At 40.4% G+C, this 9405-nt stretch overlaps 2 pseudogenes; one reads left to right on the top strand and one right to left on the bottom strand.

Annotated features, from left to right (window-relative positions):
• The window catches only part of LOC102845543, a 9212-nt pseudogene extending 3701 nt beyond the window's left edge, over window positions 1-5511 (top strand).
• A 2116-nt stretch (window positions 5512-7627) lies between these two features.
• LOC102850271 lies at window positions 7628-8864 on the bottom strand (annotated as a pseudogene).
• Between the last annotated feature and the right edge of the window lie 541 nt (window positions 8865-9405).

Raw genomic sequence — 9405 nt, 5'->3', positions numbered from 1 at the left:
TTAGGGCTGTTTTGCATAGGGTCGCTATGAGTCGGAAACGACTCAACGGCACATAACAACAACAACAACAACCTGTTTTGGTTGTTTTGTTTTTTGGGTTTTTGTTTGTTTGTTTTTTGTTGTTGTTTTTTTTTTTTTTGCTCATGAAATTTTTTCCTGTTTGTCATGGATATGTAAGAGTGGAATATACATTTCACTTTAGTTCTGTAATGTCAGGAATTTTTCAAAAAAAATTAAAAGATGGACTGGAGCTTTTCCTTTGTGAATAGAAACTGGGGGAAAAAACCCAGCATCATTACCATGACATGTAAGTAATATCTTATGGAAGATTATTTTAAAATTACTAGAACAGTACATCAATAAGAAACTTCCAGAAAAATCAAGCTGGATTTAGTGGAGGCCATGGCATGAGGGATATCATTGCTGATGTCAGATGGATCTTGACTGAAACCAGAGGATATAATGAAAATATCATGTTTTATTGATTATGTAAAGGCAATTGATTTTGTGGGTCATAACAAATTATATCCAAAACTAAGAATAATGGGAATAACAACAATGAATGAATGGAAATCCAAAGTCTCTATAAACTTTCATTAAAATGTCAATGAAAATAATTTTTTAAAAAAAGAAGAATGGGCATCCTTAATTGGATGCCCTTAATGAACAACTTAATTGGGCTCATGTGAAATCTATACCTGGAGACCAAGAGTTAGTTGTTTGAACAGAACAAGAGAACATTTGTTGTTGTTGTTGTTAAGTGTCATCAAGTCATAGGCAACTCATAGTGTCACCGTGTTCAGCTTCACAGCAACCACAAATTACCTCTGTACTGCAAGTGGACACAGCAAGAGAACATTACATAGTTTAAAATCAGGAAAAGTGTGTGTCAGGATCGTATCATTTCTCCATACCTATTTAATCTGTGTGCTGAGAAAATAATCTAAGAACCAAGATTCTTTGAAAAATGTGGCATCAGAATTGGAGGAAGACTTCATCAACAGCCCATACTATGCAGATGATACAACATTGTTTGCTAAAAGTAAAGAGGTCTTAAAATATTTGCTGCAAAAGATCAAAGATTACAGCCTTCAATATAGACTACATCTCAATGTCAAGAAAACAAAACTTCTCACTATGGGACCAGTAGGCAACATCATGACAGACGGATAAAGATTGAAGTTGTCAACAACTTCATCTTATTTGGATCCACTACCAACACTCATAGTAGCAATGGTCATGAAATCAAAAGCTGTATTGCATTGGAGAAATCTGCTATCAAGGACCTTTCCAAAGTGCTAAAGAGCAAGGATGTCAGTTTAAACAAGTCAAGGTCTTTTCATTTACTTCCTATGCATCTCAAAGGTGAACAATAAGAAAGGTTGAAGAATTGATGGGCAGAAGAACAAGACTAGAAGCCTTTTAATTGAGTATTGAATATCCCATAGACTGCCAAATGAACAAATAAGTCTGCCTCGGAAGAAGTCCAACTAGGGTACTCCTTAGAGGCAAGGAAACTTTGTCTTATATACTTTATGATTGGCCTGCAGGTTTGACTCACTGAATCCAGTTACATAGCCTCAAGGAAACAGAAGCTGCAAAGATTTCCCCAGCCATCTGATGCTTCAACCTACCTCACCATCTGATGCCACAATCCACCTCACTCACAATAGCTGGTTCCCACCCCACAGCGTCAGCAGCGAGCGCCAGCAACTGCAGCCAATCAGCGAGTTACACAACCACTTCCTCTGCCAAGAGACAGCCCCTTCCCACCAAGTCTTTAAAACCAGTTCACCTTCATGTCACGTACAACTTCTCTGACCTTTCCTGCCCCTCTTAGGCCTGGGACAATGAACCTTGCCCAAGAGCCCCCAGTAAAAGCTTCTTTGCTTATTTTCAATTTCTGTGCCTGTTTTACAAAACAGTTCGGCATGTTGTTAAAACCTGCTAGTCCTTAGAAAAAGATATTATGTTGGGAAAATTGGAGGGTCAAAAATAGAAAGAAAGACCCTCAACAAGATAGATTGACACAGTGTCTAACAATGGACTTGACCATATCAGAGACTGTGAGGATAGCACAGGATAGGGGAAATTTCAAATCTGTTGTTCACAAGGTCACTATGATTTCAAAGTGACTCAGTGGCACTTAACAACAATAATAACATTTAGTAAAAGTCTACTTTTTCTTCCATAGGTTAATTAACAAAATAATATGGTATTTCCAAGCACTAATCTGTGTATTCTAGACATTAATAAATATGACACATAAAATTTCATTAAGCATGTAAGAGAAATAGTTTATTCTAGAAAGAGACAAGAAAACCCTGTGTAAGCTAAAACACTTATTGAAAACTTAGAGGGAGTGGAGCTCAGATCTTGTCTCAAAAAATAGAAAATATATGGCAGGAGAGAGGCCATGATCATGAAGGTGGTTTTCCCAGGGTGAGACTTATCCATTGCACTCTGAATATGTTGACCAGTGTGATTTCCTCAAGTGAGACAAACTTGACTGCATAATTTCTAGTAGTGGGAGGGCTGCATTCATACTTTCCCTATTAAAATAAAATTTCAAATGAACAGGTAAAATATGTCTACATGAGGAACAGGAAGAAAGGCATTCTAAGTAGGGAACACAATGATAAATATACTGATTGAACTTACAAATGTTGAACAAACTGTGAGGTTGAATTATATCAAATTACAAGGGGGTTTTCAGTCAAAATAATTAATGCCGTAATTTTTTTTAGTTGTTCAATGTAATATAAGTGGTATTTATAGAGTGATGCACTGAATGTTTTAAATGTACTGGTTTTCTTTTTTAATACTGATCTATGTGCCATTGAAAAGTAATGTTGTCAGTCTAGAGACTAATGTGTACCTGATCCAGGCCAGAGTCTTCACAAGTACTTGTTATGTTTCAGAGAGTTGGACAACAATTAAGGATGACAGAAGAATAATTGATGCCTTCGAATTATGGTGCTGGAGAAGAGTCTTGAACGTATTATGGGCTATCAAGAAAACAAATAGGTCTGTCTTGGAGACTGTAAAACCAAGTTTCTCCTTAGAGGCTAGGAATTTGAAGCTCTGTCTCACGTACTTTGGGAATGTGGCCAGGAGAGACCAGTTCTTGGAGAAAGACATCATAGTTCGAAGGATGGAAGGACAACACAGTAGAGAAAGACCCTGGATGAGATGGTTTGATACAGTGACTGGGCAATGGGGATTGGTGTGTCGGAATTAGTGAGATTGGCTCAGGACAGGGTAGGGTTCAGAGCTGTTGTACATAGGGTCACTATGGGTCACAGATGACTCAGTGGCACATAACAACAATAACAGTAATGTGACATTGAGTCAAAAGTAACTCATATCTGACCTTCCAGAGGGCTTTTAAAGGCTATAAATCACATGGGAGGAGAATGTCCAGCTTTCTCCTGTGGAGAAGCTGGTGGTTTTGAACCACATGCCTTTGGCTCAGCAGTGCAACTCCTTGCCACTAAGCCACTAGAGCTCCCTTTACACTCAGCAGTAGATATGAAAACAAAGCAACCTCCCTAAGCCTGTGTTCCTGAGGTGAATTGTGACTCATGTGTTACAAAGCAGAACCACTCTGTAGGGTTTTTCTTGACAGTGATCTTTATGGAAGCAGATTGTCAGATTTTTCTTCCACACAGACTCTGGGTGGTTTTGAACTTTTCAGTTAGCAGCCAATCACAAGCAGTTTGTACTACATTTTCGTTTTTTCAAAGTTAACTGTTTTAAAATAACTGAAAGGAAAAGGAGCAGGAGAGCTGTGATGTGCCATCAAGCCAGTTCCGACTCATAGCAATGCTGTGTACTAAACACTGCCCGATCCAGCACCCAGCCTCACAATCAGCTCTGCTTAACCCATTTTTACAGTTATCATGCATGTCAGGCCATCTCCTTGAAGGTCTTCCTCTTTTTGCTGAGTCTCTACTTTCCCCAGCATGATGTCTTTCTCAAGGGATTGGCCCCTTCTTAGGATATGCCCAAGGTCTGTGAGACACAATCTCACCACTCTTGATTCTAACGGGCACACTGGCCTCACTTCTTCAAAGGCAGATATGTTTGGTTTTTTGGCAGTCTATAGTATATTCAGCATTCTTTGCCATCGCCGTAACTCAAAGGCATCTATTCTTTTTCTGGTACTTCTTTATTCAATGTCTAGTTTTCACATGCATAGGAAAGCAATTGAAAATATTGTGGTGTGGATCAGGTACACTTTTCAGAGCGATCAGGTGCACTTCTTTTTTTAAATTTTTCTACTAGTTTATTTACAAAATCCAACACGAATTTGAACAAATTCTTTCAATCTCCCCCCCAATCAAATTGTACATCCCAATGATTAATCCCCTCCTCCTGCACATCCACATCCCTCTGCTTCCAGCCTCTCTCACCTTCTTGGATCTTTATACTCATTCTACAATAGTGGTTTTATACAATATTTATCCCTCTGGGACTTAGTTAGTTCACTCAGTATAATGCTCTCCAGTCCCTCCCCAGTTAGGTAATAATTTATAAAGTTATTGTTCCTACATGCTGCATAGTATTCCCTTGTGTGAATGTATCATAATTTCTCAGTCCATTCATTTTTGGTTGGACATTTGGGCTGTTTCCATGTTCTTGCCGTGGTGAATAACGCTGCTATGACATTGGTGTAAAAATCTCAGTTTGTGCCTCAGTTCTCATATTCTCAGTGTATATTCCAAGAATTTTCACAGAGGAAGATATTCAAATGGAAACAGACACATGGAGAAATGCTCCAAATCGTTGGCAGTAAAAGAGATGCAAATCAAAACCACAATGAGGTAACATCTAACTCCAGTAAGAGTGGCAAAGTTTAACAGGGCAACAAGCAATAGAGATTGGAGAGAATGTGGCGAGAAAGGAACTTTATGCATTGTTGGTGGGATTGTAAAATGGTACAACCATTCTGGAAGGCAGTTTGGCACTTCCTCAAAAAGCTGAACATAGAAATTCCATATGATTCAGGTGCACTTTTTCAAGTGACCTCTCTGCTGTTTAGCACTTCAGATAAGCCCTTGGTAGCAAATAGGTCCAGTACAATATGTCATTTGATTCTTGACTGCTGCTTCCATAATTTAAAAAATATTTTTGGTGACACCCATTCTCTTTAGAAAAATAACACTTAGTTTCCTCAGCAGTCTGACTTTCACCCCTTGCCTTAGATTTTCTCTAAGACTGTATCCATGCGTATTAGGCAAGTACACCTTATGCAACCTCATTATAAAGGAGAATAATCCCGAGACCCTTAGTACAGTGTTCCTTACTCCTCTGGCTTCTGGGACAATGTCCAGCCTCCACCAAGTCACTGCTTGCCCTACTGTTATAGGCAGCTAAAATTTGTGGTTCAAGATTGTATGAACAAAATTTATAATCAGGCCCTAGATATCTCAAGGCTCAAGGCTCCCCTTAACCTCCTCTTAGCATTCTAACTTCTAGGTCCTTGATAAATTTGTAAGGTCCATTTAGCCCTGCCCATAAGGTGATTGTAGGGAGTATATCCCAGCTCTCACTCCAGGTCAACTTGATACACTAAGCTTACCTCCTCTGGGGAAAGTCTTCAACCACTAAGGCTCCCACTGATGGCACACAGGAAAGCTAGATCTGAGGACCTACTTCACTCACTGCTTTTATTTGACATGTTCTGCAGGAGAAGGGTAGGGAGCATCCTTGCCTCCACACAGAGGCCCAAACAGGAGCAGGGTCTTGGTATTCCCTGCAGATATCTGAAGCAACACCTCATCTCTAGACTGGATACAAATCAGGACACACAAGTGGCAGTTTGGCCTTTCTCTTTCTTCCCTTCTTCAGAAAAACACAGGCTTGCCCTTCTCCCTCCACTCCACCACCTTTCACACTGAGCAGCAGGCATCGGGGCCTGACAGGCAAAAATAAGAAGTGTAACTTTGTTACCTTTCAGGGAAAATCCCTTAAGTTTAGTCCCCCAAATTGGGTTCTTGAGAGAATTTCTATTTATAAAAAAAAAATAATAATCATAGAAGATACTTAGGAATCTAACCTGGCTTGCAAGGTATCACTGTAGAGTCCTACTTTGAACGTCAGAAGCTAAATATTTCAGTATTTCCCCCATTTCCTTCCTCCCATTTCTTCTATAATGAAGTCTCTCCTCATCCAGACAACTGAATGCCACACCAAACCATGGTAAAAGTCATTCATTCAGAAAATAAAAGTAATAGCATATTATTGTTTCAAAATAATATTTTCTCTACATGTACAGCCTCCACTCCCCCGAGACCAGCAGCACCCTATGCTGCGCAGCTACTCTAGCCAACCATTCTGGTGGGGATCACAATAGAAAGTCCTGGGTGAGAAAATGTAAAACACAAAACAAAATCTTTTCTTAAACAAACAAACACAAAAGGCAGATCTAAAAGAGACTGCTAGAACCCCCAGCACTCTGACCAGTAAGACAACAAGCTGAAACAAGGGGTGTGTTGTGGTGGGCTGGGGAAGGAGGTGAAGAAAATGTGCAACAATGAATAAAAGTAAAAAGACTATGGCCCTTAGACGCCTGACCATACCTGAAGCCACTGCCAGAGGCTATCTTTCAGCCAAACAATATGCTGAGAAAGGCAACAACAGTTCTGAAAACAATCCTTTAAGACCAAAAGCACAAAATTCACCCAAACAACAAAGCTCAGAAGATAGAAAGGAGCAGGAACGATGGCTAAATAGGAATGGAAATCCCAGGGAAGACGTGGACAGAGTGAGGGATTGTAACTAAGGTCCCAAAACACAATGAGTATAAATTACTAAATAGAGAACTAATTTACTCTGTAAATTTTCCATCTAAACCACAAAAATTTAAGGTACTTTTCTAATTGCACTAATATTCTCCCATGTCCTGTTCCTCTCTGTCATAGACCTTCAACAACTATGCCTTGGCTTCCACATGCCAAATTTTTTTTACAGTTAATCATCCTTCTTTTAGTCTTTGATTTGTGCTAAGATTCCTATGATATCAAAAATAATATTTCTTATTTCACAGCTTCTTCTAAATAAAGTTTGACTTGAATTTATGAAAGTCTCTTGGCATATAATGCTATAACCAATTTAAAAGAAGTTTTTTTGTGATTTTTTTAATACAGAGCACTCATTGGTATTTATTTGACAAAATTGGCATTATTAAAAGACAGGTAACAAAATCTGAGCTTCTATTGAATCGGACAGCATAATTCTACAGTGTCTAGAATATTACAAAAGAAAAATCCACAGACTGAATAACAGCATCACATGCAGATGGCCCTGAAAAATCTACATCTGCAGGTGAGGTCCATAGTGTGTAGTGCAGAGGAGGGAACCCTAGAGAAAACGCGACTGACTTTCTGGGGGAGGTGCTTTCCCTTCTGTGGGGGAGGGAGCGGCGAGGAGAGGAGACAGTCAAAGGCGCAGGATGGCTTCTCCATTTCAAGACGGTAACCAAGAAATTTAAGTCATGGCACTAGTGCACCTGTGAGGAAAAGAACACCTTAACCAGAGTAGGCTCATTGCATAATTCTTTAGTAAATATGTGCAATTTTCAAGTAATGGAGGGACGTAAAGAATAATTTTACTTCAGCTGTGGCTATCTGTTCTTCTTCTCTCCCTCGGGGGCTGGGTTTGTGTCACTATCACAGGGGCACTTTTTCCACACAGTTTCGAGGGAACCAGCCCCGTATTCTTGAAACACCTTCTACAAAGGAATCATCAAGAATTTTGTCTCCGTACAACCAGTATCGTAAGCCTCTTGTAGCTAAAATGAACTCCCCCTTCTGCAGCCTGATTCGAGGCTCTTCAGTGCAGGGGCTTGTGAAGAAGGTTTTGATTCCTTTATTCAAAGGACAGCAAGCTGCACTATAATCTTGAATTACTTTATAGCGAACACATCTCACTCTCTTGTCTGCTTTCTGTTTCAATTGTTCTATGGTCAAGCTGTACTGGTGGCAGCCGTGTCTGACCGGCCACTCCAAGCCATTTCCTTCCGGGGCTCCTGACCACGTAAACACTTGGTTAAAGTTCTTCCACCTACTTCCCAAATCATAAGGAAAAACAGACTTCATCAAGCTGATAACACTGGATTCGATCTTTAGCCTTCTCTTCAATCCATGATTCAATAGACGTTTTGTTTCTGAGAATTATTTTCAACTGGATGAAAAACAGCATCCCGAAAGCGATGGTGGTTTCGATCGCTAATCCCAGAGCAAACAAGGTGGCAGCAAATGCAGCTAATACAAACGGAACGACTGGAAGAGGATCCCTCCGGGCCACACTCATGTCAATCTTCACCGTGTTCCAGCCAAAGGAGAGCCGATTATACAGTTGTGTGTACAACGTCATAACAAAAATAAAAGCAGCATGAATCCAACCGAGTGGGGCTAAAAGCAGAAACAGTGTAAACGATGCATGCATGATTTTAGTAGCCGCAACAGTTGTTAATCCAAGGACAGTGATGGTCCATCTTCAGAACACATCTGTTGCACTTTCTGCAGTGATGTGAACGAGGTGCCTTACATGCTTGGCAGAATTTACAATACTGGAGGTACATACTATCCTGAGAATTTTCTGGTTTCCATCCCAGAGGGACAAAGTCAGGACCCACAAACATGGCGTTGAAGTAATGATAAAGAATCATGATTGTCCAATTAATCAACATGATGAAATTCACACTTCCTCCAGTGGTATGTAAGGGCCAATACAGAGTCAATCATGGCCATCGCAGAACATATTGCTGTAACACCAAGGGATATGATGGGACCCCAGTGACACAGTCTCTTTAATTCTTGGAGATTTTCAAACTTGATTATCAAGCAGAATATGTCCATTTTGGCCTGGAAGGATGCCTTCCTCTTTTTAAAGAATGACAGATTTTCTTTTTCTGTGCATGCACTTCTACGTGCCACACGTCCACATGTCTTCCTCGACTGTCATACTTTCAAGGATGCTAACAAAGACTATGTCGTCTTCACTGTTCATCATCCAGAGCTCTTTATCGTAATCAGGAGAAACCACTGGCTTGATTTGAAACTCAAACTCGAAACTCAACCTCGATTGCGTCCTGGGTGCCCGCTCCTAGGCCATCGCATTTCCGGGGTGGAGCAGATTTTCTTCGCTCCGGAGCACTTGGCCATGGGTCCCTCGGTCCCGGACGAGCAGAAAGCCAACCCTGACGGCTCCAGGCTGAAGTCCAACACCTGCTCCATCCGGGCGTCCTCTGCCCGCGCCGGGGACTAAAAGAAGTTTTATCACGATTTTACATACCTATGTTATTCAGAGCCAAAGAAGAGGAGATAGAAGATTTTTACCAACTTTTACAATCGGAGATTGATCGAACATGCAATCAAGATGCATTGATAATAATGGGTG

The sequence above is a fragment of the Elephantulus edwardii genome, unplaced genomic scaffold (genome assembly GCF_000299155.1).
Source record: "Elephantulus edwardii isolate Elephantulus edwardi_28Jun2011 unplaced genomic scaffold, EleEdw1.0 scaffold00273, whole genome shotgun sequence".
In the NCBI taxonomy this organism is placed as follows: domain Eukaryota; kingdom Metazoa; phylum Chordata; class Mammalia; order Macroscelidea; family Macroscelididae; genus Elephantulus; species Elephantulus edwardii.
The sequence above is the reverse complement of the archived record's forward strand: the minus strand, read 5'-3'. Positions and strand labels throughout refer to the sequence as shown.